Source organism: Triticum aestivum, chromosome 6A (genome assembly GCF_018294505.1).
Source record: "Triticum aestivum cultivar Chinese Spring chromosome 6A, IWGSC CS RefSeq v2.1, whole genome shotgun sequence".
In the NCBI taxonomy this organism is placed as follows: Eukaryota; Viridiplantae; Streptophyta; class Magnoliopsida; order Poales; family Poaceae; genus Triticum; species Triticum aestivum.
The window spans coordinates 531,155,276-531,170,236 of record NC_057809.1 but is presented as its reverse complement, the minus strand read 5'-3'; positions in this window follow the sequence as shown (position 1 = coordinate 531,170,236).

Sequence of the window (14,961 nt, the reverse complement as noted above, 5' to 3'; positions counted from 1 at the left end):
TGCCAATGGCAGACCACGTCGTAACAGACAAATGCGCCGGAACAACGGCAATAACATCAATGATACGGCAGTCAATGCCGGATTCAGTGGCTCTAGATCCGGCCAGCGGAAAAAGCCATTCAAAAGAAGTACTCCGGGCCCGTCCAGTTTGGATCGCATACTTGATCGCTCGTGTCAAATCCACAGCACCCCCGATAAGCCAGCCAATCACACCAACAGAGAATGTTGGGTGTTCAAGCAGGCCGGCATGTTAAGTGCTGAAAACAAGGACAAGGGGCTGCATAGTGATGACGAGGAGGAGCCCCGACCGCCGAACACGGGAGGACAGAAGAGGTTCCCCCCACAAGTGAAGACGGTGAACATGATATACGCAACCCACATTCCCAAGAAGGAACGGAAGCGTGCACTAAGGGACGTCTATGCGATGGAGCCCGTCGCCCCAAAGCTCAACCCATGGTCCGCTTGTCCGATCACCTTCGATCATAGGGACCACCCCACTAGTATCCGCTGCACTGGTCCTAGACCCCATCATTGACGGATTTCACCTCACTTGAGTCCTTATGGACAGCGGCGGCAGCCTGAACCTGCTCTATCAGGATACAGTGCGCAAAATGGGTATAGATCCCTCGAGGATGAAACCAACCAAAACCACCTTTAAGGGCGTCATCCCAGGTGTAGAGGCCCATTGCATGGGCTCAATCACACTGGAAGTGGTCTTCGGATCTCCGGACAACTTCCGAAGCGAGGAGTTAATCTTCGATATCGTCCCGTTCCGCAATGGCTATCACGCACTGCTCGGGCGAACCGCATTTGCAAAATTCAATGTGGTACCGCATTACGCATACCTCAAGCTCAAGATGCCAGGACCTAGGGGGGTCATAACAGTCAATGGAAACACAGAACGCTCGCTCCGCACGGAAGAGCACACTGCGGCCCTCACAGCAGAAGCACAAAGCAGCCTTTTAAGGCAAACCACCAATTTGGCGATACAGCCCCCGGACACCGTCAAGCGAGTCCGGAGTAAACTGCAACAGGATCACCTGGCACATTCAGAGCTCTCCTAGTAATTCGTCCCCCATCCCAGTCCCAGTCAAGCGATGAAATCCAGGCCACACGTACATAATTACGCACTGAAAATACCATGGGCATAGGCGGGGGCACAATCAGGGCACGTCCCGCAGTGCGGCTTAACCGCCCTAGGGGCTGCATACCTTTATCATTTTTTTCTCTTTCAGGACCTAACTCTCTAGAAGCCTTTTCCGGCAGTACGATTGCCGGACACATTACGGGAAGGAACAACCAAGGAGGCAAGAAGCTAAGATGTACAAGGGAACCCCAGGTGGTCTCTAATAATAATCAATATACCCGCTTTTTACTATCCATACGCAGCTTGCCCTTGGATAGGACATGTCAAATAGTCCTATTTTCTGCTTATTGCACTACTTGTATTAGTACGCTTCAATGTATTATTTAAATAACAATGCATAGCATTAGTCTATTATTTCATTATCCATCCCTTTTTTCTTATATGTTCATTCACAACAACTTGCACCCGTACATTCTGGTACCGCCAGTACGCCATGGGCTTTCCTTTACCCCATAATACGGCATGAGAAGTCCGAACACTTTGGACAGTGCGTCACCCCGAACATATAGCATTATGTGCATCAGCTACGAATCATGTCTTGGGTCAATATTTGGGTTTGCCCGGCTCCCGTGTTTTGGTACCTTACGTTCCGCTATATCGGTTAAGGTAGCACTGGGAGAACTACTTCGATTGTGTCCCGGTTCTTCCGGACGAGCATCTCAGTAGAGAAAGCCAAAAACTGACGGTCATGATAAGGCGAGAGCTGGTCGCTGTTCGAGAGGTCTCAAGTCCTTAAAGACTTTTTTTGCTTCGGGCAAGGAGTCGGCCTTGTCCGACTTAGGCATATATAGCGCCCCCAATTCGGCCTTCCAAATACTTGGGGCTTCGCCAAAATTTAAAATTGTAGACTTCTATGGCTAAGTGAGAGTGATAAAGCCTTATAGTCCGATTGCCTGGTTCGTTGTGCTGAACACCTCTCTCGAAGGACCCAAAATTGTGATAAAGAGTGCTCAGGTTTATCCCGAACACCCCAGTACTAGTTACATGGGGGCAGAAGCCGACGACTGGCCAACTCTCAAATTTTATAAACGGCCGCACAGAAGGTAATATTTTAAATTCAAAAAGTGTTGCATAGCGCAAATGAACTCGTTTCATATTACAGGATCACATGAGCATGTTCATTCAAAAATTACATCTCTGGCACATTCCTCCGCCACAAGGCGGGAACCCTTCAGGACACTGTCATAATACATTTCGGGGCAGCGATGCTCCTTGCCCTCCGGTGGCCCCTCCTTACCATCGCCCAGGCAAAAGCCCTGCGTGCTCCCTCGATGCAGACGGACCGCTCTATAACTTCAAGCCATGGGCAGGCATCCACGAGCCGCCTCACCAGACCGAAGTAGCTGCTAGGCAGGGGATCACGAGGCCACATCCGGACTATAAGACCCTTCATGGCCTGTTCGGCTGCCTTGTGAAGCTCGACCAGTTGCTTCAGCTGGTCACTCAAGGGCATTGGGTGTTCGGTCCCAGTATACTAAGACTAGAACAATTTTTACGTCGAGCTCCCCTCCTCAGCTTGGTAAAACTCCGCGGCATCCAGTACACTGCGGGGAAGATCTGCGAATGCTCCTGTAGAGCTCCTAACTCGGGTAAGTAAAAGCAAAATTTCCTTCACATGCTTGCTTTGCATAATGAATGCCTTACCCGCTGCTATCTTCTTCACCGCATCCATCTCCTAGAGGGCCTTGTGGGCTTCAGCCTTGGCGCTCCGTGCGCTTTCGAGCGCCTTCGCATGCTCAGACTCTCGCGTCTTAAAGTCAATCTCCAAGGACTCATGTTTTTTGGCGAGAGCCTCAAGCTCTTGCTGCACCTCGCCTACCCGGGCTTCTTGCTTTTCCCGCTCAATGTGCTCCTTGGACGCTTTGTCTTCGGCTTCGGATATCGCCTTCTTCAGGGTCACCACCTCGGTTGTGGCCCCTAACAAATTCATAATGATCCAATTACTTACAACCGAATTTATTTTTATATAGATAAGGTATTGCTTACATTTGCTCTCCTCGAGCCACCTCTTGGGAAGGCCGAGCTCGTCTTCGGATCGCTCAAGGTCCTACTTCAGTGTAGCGACCTCCGCAGTACGTGCGGCAACGACCAGTAGTGAAGCCTGCATATGCACATAGACATATTCTGATTAGACTCCCGAGTCATTATTTGATCCTCTATTCGGCCTTTCTTCGCGAACGCCAAATAGAGCATCAGGGGCTACTGTCTATGCGGGTAATATTTTACTATATTTTGATTGCTTACCTCAAAGCCTATTAAGAGGCTGGCGCAAGCTTCGGTCAGTCCGTTTTTGGCGGACTGGACTTTCTCAATCACCACACTCATGATAGTGCAGTGCTCTTCGTCGATGGAAGCGCCGCGAAGCGCTTCCAGCAAGTTGTCCGGTGCCTCTGGATGGACAGAGGCCACCGGCACGGGCGGCTTGCCCCTTTTAATGGGGGGTCTCCTGCCGGAGTCCGGAACCACCAAAGATTCCGGCGCAATGTTAGGCTGGGGCCGAACTTGGAGCCTATGGGAGTCTTGCTCCCTTTGCGCCCAGGGTCCGGAAGGTCGCCTCGAGGGGCCCCCAAGACTACCTCCCCCGGCTCGGTGCCATTTTAGACAACACCTCGACGTTGTTCGTAGGGCAAGGGGTGGAGGCGGTCAGAAGTGAATAGCTATTCATATCCGACGAGTCCAAAGAACCGTCCGATGAAGGTACGTCAAGACGGGCTCAGGACGGACTGCATAATCATATTCGGCGTAAGAAGAAGCAGTGCAATTAAACATACCATGAATTACTATGGTATCCAGATACTTACGAGTTCACCAGGGGCTTCTCCCTGGGTAGCCACTTGTCGCCGCTGTAGGCGGTCGTCTTGGAGCAGTCCGGAAGGAGGGTCCTTCTCTTCTTGGACCCTTCGGGCTCCCCGGTTGGGTCAGCCTTCCTTTTCTTGTCTCCCCTGGCTGGGGGGGGAGAACATTCCTCTTCCTCCTCCTCATTTTTGTGGGAGGAGGGCGTGTCGAAGTTATCGGACGATGAGTCCGATATAACCTTGCGCCGGAGACCCTTTTGGGTCCCCGTGGCCTTCTTCTTGGCCTTCTTCTCCGCCACCTCGTAAGGCGCCGGAACCAGCATCTCCGTTAGGAGAGCATCTGCAGGATCTTCGTGCAGGGGGGCTGGGCAATTGACCTGCTTCGCTGTCTCCACCCAGTCCTGTTAATGACATAGAAGCTTAGATTCCGCACCTAAATAAACTGGGGCAAATAAATATCCTGTGAGATACAAAGACTTACCGGATTGGCGTGGCTTTTGCATTGAGTCCACGGTCCTCGGTAAGGGGAGGAGGTACCTTAGCGCCCTTGAACAGCACCTTCCAGACGTCCTTGTGCCTCGTGTCGAAGAGCTCTCGCAGCGTCTGGTGCACGGCCGGGTCGAACTCCCACAAATTGAATACCCGTCGTTGACACGGGAGAATCCGGCAGAAGAGCATGTCCTGGACCACATTGACGAGCTTGATTTTCTTGCTCATAATGTTCTTGATGCAAGTCTGGAGTCTGGTCAGCTCTACCAAGGAACCCCAGGACAGGCCCTTCTCTTTCTAGGAGGTGAGCCATGTGGGGATTCCGGATCGAAATTCAGGGGCCGCCGCCCAATTGGCGTCACGCGGCTCGGTGATGTAGAACCACCCCGATTGTCACCCCTTTATGGTCTCCACATAGGAGCCTTCGAGCCAGGTGACGTTAGGTATTTTGCCCACCATGGCACCTCCGCACTCCGCTTGCTGGCCGACCACCACCTTCGGTTTAACATTGAAGGTCTTCAGCCACAGGCCGAAGTGGGACCTGATGTGGAGGAAGGCCTCACACACGACGATAAACGCCGAGATGTTGAGAATGAAATTGGGGGCCATATCATGAAAATCCAGCCCGTAGTAGAACATGAGGCCGCAGACAAATGGGTGAAGGGGAAATCCCAGTCCGCGGACAAAGTGGGTAAGGAAATCTACCCTCCCATGGGGTGAGGGTGTAGGGACAATCTGCCCCGCATCTGGTAGCCGGTGTGCGATGTCCGCGGCGAGATATCCGGCTTCCCGTAGTTTTGCGACGTGCTCCTCCGTGATGGAGGAGACCATCCACTTGCCTCCCGCTCCGGACATGCTTAGAGTGGTTTGAGAAGAAAGACGCGAACTTGGGCGCTGGAGCTCGAGTGCGTGAGAATGGATAAGCAAGGGGGAAGAAGGCGTGGGTAAAAAGGGTGAATCTTGGTCCCTTTATAAGGGCGGAGGAGGCGATGCACGTCCCCACTTACCTGATAAAATCGCTTATTCCCCAAACGCCGTAATTGATGGCATGGTTGGGTTACCCATACCCGTATTGATGAGAATCCCATAATAAGGGGGACACAATCTCTCCTTCGACAAGACATGTCAAGAAAACCGCCTCGCAATATTTGCAGTGCTAGTCGAGGAAAACGGTTCGAATAATGGTTGGGCCATGGCATGATGTCATGTTGCAAAACACGTTAGCAGATTAGATTTATGGAAATATTATTCTCTCTAAGGTGGTATGTGGAACTTGTTTTGTAGAACCGGACACTATCCTTGTGTTCAAAATCTTCCATGGAGTATTCGGAGGAAGAACCCTCCTTGCAATGCCGAAGACAAATCTGCGCGCCGGACTCATCGTCATTGAAGCCTGGTTCAGGGGCTACTGAGGGAGTCCTAGATTAGGGGGTCTCCGGACAGCTGGACTATATCCTTTGGCCGGATTGTTGGACTATGAAGATACAAGATTGAAGACTTCGTCCCGTGTCTGGATGGGACTTTCCTTGGCGTGGAAGGCAAGCTTGGCAATACGGATATGTAGATCTCCTCCCTTGTAACCGACTCTATGTAACCCTAGCCCCTCCGATGTCTATATAAACTGGAGGGTTTAGTCCGTAGGACAACATACAATCATACCATAGGCTAGCTTCTAGGGTTTAGCCTCTACGATCTGGTGGTAGATCAACTCTTGTAATACTCATATAATCAATATCAATCAAGCAGGACGTAGGGTATTACCTCCATCAAGAGGGCCCGAACCTGGGTAAACATCGTGTCCCCTGCCTCCTATTACTATCTGCCTGAGACGTATAGTTTGGGACCCCCTACCCGAGATCTGCCAGTTTTAACACTGACACACACCTCTTGATAGGCATAAGGGCACCAGGAAATCACTTGGAGGCTTGGTCGTATCTGAACCATAGCTACACCTCTGAATAGGCATAAGGCCACCATAGAAATCACTTGTGGGCTATGGGTTCGAACCATAGTTACTCCTCATGATAAGCATAAGGGCACCAGGGAAGTCACTTGGGGGCTTGATCGTATTCGAACCATAGCTACACCTCTTGATCGGTGCAATGCCACAATTATGACTACATGGGGGCTCTGGTCGTATCCGAACCATAGCTTAAACCCTCTTGATCATACATATACATCATCATACATCCTCATTACATCATCATAGCATGTATCATATGTGCATGGATATACAGGCTTATATGGCAGGAATCAGTTTTCAAACCAGGTTATATTATTCAAATCTTTAAATAGCCAACATGGCTGGATTTTATTATGGTTATCAATAACTAGTATTATGATTAAGGTTTTCAAACTCGCTTTAGCGCAATGGCTATCATATTATCAATGGATATGATTTATTCTACGAATAAAGGAACAGTCCCAAGTCGTTGCAGGCTTACGACCCGGCACTTGGGGGCTATATTATTCAAGTTAAGATTACATCAAATACACAAGTCTCATGTCGCTGCAAGTATGCACCATGACACTTGGGGGCTAATGCAAAGTCATTGTTTGCTCACCTTATTGAAGACCCGACTCATCACAACCTAATGAGCCGGCCCTTGGGGGCTACCAATTGCTCCTGTCAACAATTCAAGGTACAAAGCTTTTGTCACATCCCTAGTTCTGGTATGACCTAGACTAGCTAGTCATGTGTGCATCATGTTGAACCAGGGAATTGTGAAACCCTTAGAAATCATTTCTGGAAATAACCCAGATAAAAATTGCTCCAAAAAGGTCCAAGAAAATGCTCATGTTGCTCTCTGAAAATATTGGTCAAAGGTAAAATTCAAACAAATATTTTCAGGAGCTCATAAATATTTATTTTGGCCATTTGGAATTAATCCAGTATTTATTTGCGTTGGATAAATATTTTTATATATACAAAATATTGTCCAATATTTCTGAATTTTGGTGAGGGGCTTTGGAGTGGTCCAACTAGTCCCTACTAAAATTTACAGAATAAAATAAGTTGTTTTAGTATTTTACTAAATCAAAACAAATGTCAGAAAATAGAAAAAGAAAACAAAAAAGGGAAAAACACTTACCTGGGCCACTTACCTGAGGCCTCGCATTGTGCGGCCCAGCTGGCCGGCCCTGCCAGTCGTCTTCTCCACCGCGCCAGGAGGACGCCGAGCGAGTGGCCGACGCACGCCGGCGCACGCCCGGCCACCTCCTGCTTGCCACTTCGGCCTGGCAGCCACGCAGCCTCCCCGACCCCCTCTCACTCTCCCTCGTCCCCGTCTCCTCCTCTGTCTCTCTCTCCCGCGACGGCCGAAGCGCTGCCGTCGCCGCCGACAAGCACCACCACGGCCACTGCCTCCCCCTCGCCATGTCTAGACATGCCCAGAAGCTCCGCCGTGTCTTCCTCAACCTCCACGCCGAGCCAGGCTTCGCCGCAGGCCCTGCAACGCCGTCCCTGGCGTCTTCCTCAACTTCGGTCCCTGGAGATCCTCGCCGTCGATTTAGTGCCCACCGGCCGTCCCGGGCCTGCCGAGTCCTCCGTTAGCCTCTCTGTGAGCTCCGCCACCTTTTCCCCTCCTCCCCGAGCTCGTTCCTCTCCTCTAGCTGCCTCTGCCACCGGAGCCGAGAGCTCCGTGCCGCCGGCCATGTCGCCGCCGTGGCCAGGGCCACCGCAGCTCGCAACCGAGCTCGTCATTGTACTCAGTACACTCCGGCGAGTCGAGCGGACCTGCTCGCAGCTCCTGCTGCACCCCACAACACCCCGCGCACACCTGGCCGAACTCTGGCCGCCGCAAACTTCGTCACCGGCCATGATTCCGGCCACCCCAGCTCCTCCCGTTCACTCCACCAGATGCGCGCGAGTCCTAGCACCCCGTAGATGTGCTCCGCGCGCCAAATGTCGCCCTGTAGCGCATTTCCGTGCCGTGCTGCCACGTCTGGCCTCGCTGGCGTTGAGCCGCCGGTAGTTTTTCCCGGTTGACCAGGGGATTTGACCTCCCCTGGGTCTATGACATGCGGGCCCCGCCCAGTTAATTAGTCTAGTTTAGGTTTAGAACTAATTAGTTTAACCTAGGTTAGTGCTATTAAACTAGGTTAGTTTAGTTAGTCACTGACCAGTGGGTCCCACAGGTGAGGTTTGACCCAGGTTGACTGTTGACGCAGTGCTGACCTTAAGCTGACGCAATAAACGATTTATGGAATTATTTTAACTCAGGAAATTCCATAATATTGCTTAAACTTCTAAAATTCATCATAATTCAACCGTAGCTCAGAATGAAATAATTTATATATGAAAAATTATCAAAAAATGCAATGAATCCATTTATGCCAGTTACGTGCATGAAAAACCGACTTATACATGCTGTATAAGTGAAAACATAATATGGGCATTTTAAATGCTTCATTTTGAATTGCATTTGAATCTTTGATTCAAATGGGCTTCAACCAAATTGGTAGCATCTTGCATTAGACCAAACACTACCTTTTGCACATGTCATGTTCATGCATCATATTGTTGCATTTGTTGTCTATTGATTGCTGGCACCGTTTCTTCTCGATAGGTTCCACTCCAGAAGGTGTTCCTGAGTACCTGTCAGAGGAGCAGTGCCCCTTCGTTGTCTACCCATTTCGATAAATCCCACTCTCTCACTCTTGCTCCTTATACTGCATTAGGACAACAAGGATTCAACTGCTACTTTTCTGCTGCGGTAGTTGAACCCATTCCTCTGCATGACTTGTCATTGCCACAGTAAATAGTTGAAACTCACTAGCATGAGTAGGAGTTGCTTGATCCGTGATGTGCCTGCTCATCCTTGCTTGTTTTCTTTATGCCAGCTATGCTTAGAGTTGTGTCAGGTCTGATTCATCGGGAATGAATCGGAGTGGTGAACATGTCCTACCGATAAAGGCTAAGTGTGTGAACATGTTTTGGTAAAGGTAGCGATGAGAGGCTATGTAGGATTACATGGTGGGTTGTCTCATTGGAACCGTCCCTAAGCACCGAGTTTTGTGTATGTTATCCAAGTCTAGTTACTACCACACATTGGGTTCTGGTTATCCGGCCCCTCTCGGCCTATTAATCCACTTGATCTTTGTCCAGGAGTTGCAACTAGTTTCTGGCATTTGTAGGTAGTGCTACTTGTCTACCAGGTGGTGTCCGACGGGACGGGCTTGGGACAGACTAGGAACCGTGGCACGGTGTACCAAGTGGCACCCGGATGGTGGGCTTGGGAACCCTGCACACATCGTTTGGGGCCGTACTGGAGACTTCGTCCGGAACTCCTTGCGGATGGAACTCGAATAGGCGATAAATCGGGACGAGAGACTTGTGTGGTTAGTCAGGTCGTGGCCGACACCCTTGCCCGGCTTCCGCTTGAAGGTTGCCGAGGTACATGACATGTACAGGGCGATAAGTGGCGAGAGCGTGTGTGAAGAAGTACACCCCTGCAGGGTTAACATTATCTATTCGAATAGCCGCTTTCCTTGGATATTGAAACCTGGAGGACTTATGTAGTACATAGACAACTTGAAGTGGATACTCTAAAATCCGCAAGATAAGTGTGAGTGCTATGGACGGCCTTCTCGTAGGGAGACGGGAACGGATCCGTAGTGGAGTATTGATATGGTGAATATGTGGACTCCTGTGCGTCTTCTCACCTCAAAGAAGTTTCTGATACTCGTAGTATAGGTTAGCCACTGAGTCAAAGCTGGCTTGCTGCTGTTAAAACTCCACCACCCCCTTGTTGATAATTTTGCATATGTAGATAGTTCTGATGTAAGACTTGTTGAGTACCTTCGTACTCATGTTTGCTTATTTATGTTTTGTAGTTGGTTACACTAGTGACTTCGACGAGTAGCTTGTATCCCAGCTACGATCTTGTACCCTTGGGAGGGTCGTATTTAGTCAGACTTCTTAGTCTTTTCCTTTTGTAGTTGTCTGTACTCAGACATGTAATGCTTCCATTGCTTGTATGCTCTGAATGATGGGTCATGAGACCCCTGTTTGTATTGAATGCTATGTGGCTCTTCTGGGCCTTTATCTATATGAGTTTGAGTTATGTTGTGATGCGATGTTGTACATCACATACTTGCATGTTATGCGTACGTGTAACGTGAATTGCTATGTGTGGGATCCGACAACCTAGTTGTTTATCCTTGGTAGACTCTCTTATGGGGAAATGTAGTCTAGTGCTTCCACTGAGCCTTTGTAGTCCGCTACAGCCCGGTTTACCGGAGTCCTGCTAGCCAACGACTACTACTCCGGAACACTTAGACTGGCCGGCATGTGAGTCACTTCGTTCCTGTGTTTATTCCTCCAAGGAAATGTCACGCGGAGACATCCGGAGTCCTGTTAGCCTGCTACAGCACAGGTTCCCGGAGTCCTGTTAGCCCAGTTGCTGCAGCCCGGATTCATACGCTGTTAACCGACATGCTCGAGGTTGATTCATGTATGCCTGTCCCTGTAAGTTAGTGCCACTTAGGGTTCACGACTAGTCATGTCAGCCTTGGTTCTCTTTCATATGGATGCTAGCGACACTATCATATACGTGAGCCAAAAGGCGCAAACGGTCCCGGGCCAGGTAAGGTGGCACCCGTGGGAGTACCGTGCGTGAGGCCGCAAAGTGATATGATGTTTTACATGCTAGATCGGTGTGACTTAGAATCGGGGTCCCGACGGCTTTTAATCCATTATATTGAAGGGTCCACTGCTTAGTTGGTAAAGCACAAGGCTCTTTACCTTGTGGACGTTGGTTCAAACCCCATGATGGGGGTTACATCATATAATGTTATTCGCAATGAAGTATATATAAAGTCCCAGCTCAATATTATCTTACTGAGCCGGCCCTTGGGGACTACACGTTGCTGTTCAAAGTCTACATGATTATATTTACAAAGTCTCTGCTCATTATTGCATAATGACCCGTCCCTTAGGGGCTACACTGGTTGAAGTTTTTATAAGCTTAAGGCAATTTCAAGTCCCAGGTTACTGCAAGCATGACAACCCGACACTTGGGGGCTACATATGTGGAATACTCAGTTCTGACTGGTGATTGAGATGAACAACCTGGATTTGTTTAAGCTTGTGACATTCATATTGAAGCATGTCTTAAGCTGTTAGTATGCTACCTTCTTAAGACTTGGGGGCTACAAGTGATAGCCATATAAGAGGTACATTTTCAAGATAGATGTTAACTACGGTTATCACCCGGTGCCATCAATATTTGTAAACCAGCAATGATAAACCGGCAAAATTCTACATTCTTAAACTGGCTGAAGATCAGATGAATATTTCAAAGATCAATATTTTTGTTAAGCATTGGGAGTTGAGTCAAAGGAGTTATTCTTCAAAAATATTTCTCTGTGACAAACCAATGTCAGCAAATTGATAATGAAGCTGGCCTATTGACCCAGATTTTATAGAAGAAGGAACTAACAAAGACTTGAGGATGATCAGGATCAGTTTAACATGGATAAATCCAAATTAAACTGGGGGCTAATGTCAGGGATATACCCCGCGGTATGACCCAGCCGGAGTTATAACCCGGCTGGGACTTAGTAAACCGGATGACATTTAGGACAGTTAGCTAAGATGATGGTAAACCGGCAGGTGTTAAGGCAGGTGGTAAACCGGTTGGTGTTAAGTCAGATGGTAAACCGGTAGGTTGTTAAGCCGGCTGACAGTTAAGATAGACAGGTAAAACAGGCAGTTAACCCAAACGGTAAACCGGCTGCTTGTTAAACCGGCTAACAGTTAAGACAAGAGATAAGTCAGATGATAACTCAGCAGACAATCATAAACCGGGAGACCATCTTAAACCGACACCAGTTATAACCCGATAGACAGCGATAACTGGGTTGCCAGGAGTTATGAAGCTTGAGACGTTATGAAGCCCAAGATGTTAAGAAGCCCATGAAGAGAAGTCATAATAGTTAAGTCTTAAGTCCGAGTTGGACTCTACATGTAACCCGCCCCTTCAACTTATATAAGGAGGGGCAGGGCTCCCCAAAGAGGGATAAGTAAGAAGAAACAATCTTAAGGGTTAGGGTTAACTGGCAGGGCCGGTTCACGACGAGTTCCTCATGATCATAATGAGATCTAGCCACAAACAGCATGTAGGGCTATTACCGGATGATGTTTCCTGGGGCCCGAAGCTGTTTAAATCCTTGTCTTGTGTTGCGTCTCTCGACTCCACTCAACCCCTCTCAAGCTACCACACAGATGCGTTGGTCTCGCGACTAAGTCCTCACACTAGGACATCTGGTGTGACAATTCCACGACAAGTCTCGAAATGGTCGAGACATAAAGGCTGATATATTGGACCATGTTATTCGGACACCGGAAGTGTTCTGGAGGGTTTCAGATAAAACCAGAGTGGCAGAGGGTTACCGGAACCCCTCCCCCCTGGGAAGTTATTGGGCCACCACGTGCCTTAGAGGAGAGAGGTTCAGCCAGGATGTGGCGCACGCCCCCCCCCCCAGTCCGAATTGGACAAGGGGAGGGGCAGTGCCCCCCTCCTTCTTTCTCTCCCCTTCCTCCTTCCTTCCCCTCCTTTTTGGACTAGGAAAAGGGGGAACCTACTCCTAGTAGGAGTAGGATTCCCCCCCTTAGGGCGCGCCCCTTGAGGCTGGCCGGCCCCCTCATCCCCTCCTTTATATACGGGGGAGGGGGCACCCCATAGACACACAAGTTGATTTATAAGCCATGTGCGGTGCCCCCCTCCACAAATTTCCACCTCGGTTATATTGTGGTAATGCTTAGGCGAAGCCCTACATTGGTAACTTCATCATCACCGTCACCACGCCGTCGTGCTGACGAAACTCTCCCTCAGCCTCAGCTGGATCTAGAGTTCGAGTGACGTCACGGCCCTAAATGTGTGCAAATCACGGAGGTGCCGTGCGTTTGGTACTTGATCGGTTGGATCGCAAAGACATTCGACTACATCAACCGCGTTACTCAATGCTTCTGCTTTCGGTCTACGAGGGTACGTAGACACACTCTCCCCTCTCGTTGATATGCATCTCCTAGATAGATCTTGCGTATTCGTAGGAATTTTTTTGAAATACCGCGGTCCCCAACAAAAAGGAGACCGGATTTCCATATATGTGTTGGGATCTCTTTTAGGTCTTCCTCACGAGTTGTTTCAAATCTTGGACTTGAAAGGTCAGTACCGACTTTCCTCAGAATTAACTAGTGAATCTTAGTTCAAAACTGCAACACTTGTTAGGGATCGGCGGGAGTACCATTTCTGTTAGGGATCGACCGGAGTACATGTTTAAGAAATGTATTGTTCAGACTGATGTTGTTTTCAGCAGAACTACCATGGTATTGTTTTTGTGCAGAAACAAAAGTTCTTGGAATGGAACGAAACTTTGCGAGGAATTTTTATATAGTATATAATAATTTCTGGAGCCAAGACCTACCAAAGGGGGGCACCTGGGTGGGCACAACCCACAGGCGCGCCCCCTCACCAGGCGCACCCAGGTGGGTTGTCCCCACCTGGTGGCCCTGTAGACCCTGAAAGCAACGCTATAAAATCCTATTTTCGGAGAAAAGAATCAGGGAGAAAGAATTATCACGATCCATGAGATGGATACGCCGCCAAGCCCTGTTCTTCCTCGGGAGGGAAGATCTGGAGTCCGTTTGGGGCTTCGAAGAGGGGGCTCTTCGTTCTTCATCATCACCATCCCTTCTTCATCGCCAATTCCATGATGCTCCACACCGGGAGTGAGTAATTCCTTTGTAGGCTCGCTGGTCGGTGAGGAGTTGGATGATATTCATCATGTAATCGAGTTAGTTTTGTTAGTACTTGATCCCTAGTATCCACTACGTTCTTAGATTGATGTTGCTATGACTTTGCCATGCTTAATGCTTGTAACTTTGGGCCCAGGTGCCATGATTTCAGATCTGAACTGTTTATGTTATCACCATTATATTCATGTTCTAGATCCGATCTTGCAAGTTATAGTCACCTACTACGTCTTATGATCCGGTAACCCAGGAGTGACAATAACCGAGACTTCTTCCGGTGATTACCTTAGTTTGAGGAGTTCATGTATTCACTATGTGTTAATTCTTTGTTCCGGTTCTCTATTAAAAGGAGGCCTTAATATCCCTTAGTTTCCAATATGGACCCCGCTGCCATGGGAGGGTAGGACAAAATAGGTCATGGAAGTTCTTTTACTAAAGCATGTATGACTATTTACGGAATACATGCCTACATTATATCGATGAACTGGAGCTAGTGTCGTATCGCCCTAGGTTATAACTGTCTCATGATGAATATCATCCAACAAGTCACCGATCTACTGCCTACGAATTTATCCTATATTGTTTCTACTAAGTTACTATTGTTGTCATCACTGTTACACTTGCTTCAAAACTATTGCTATCACTATTACTTTTACTGTTGCTGCTGCTACTATAATCAAAACAATCATACTATTGTGCCATTGATCACTTTGCTGCAGATAATTAATCTCCATGTGTGATTGAATTGACAACTCAGCTGCTAATACCTTCAC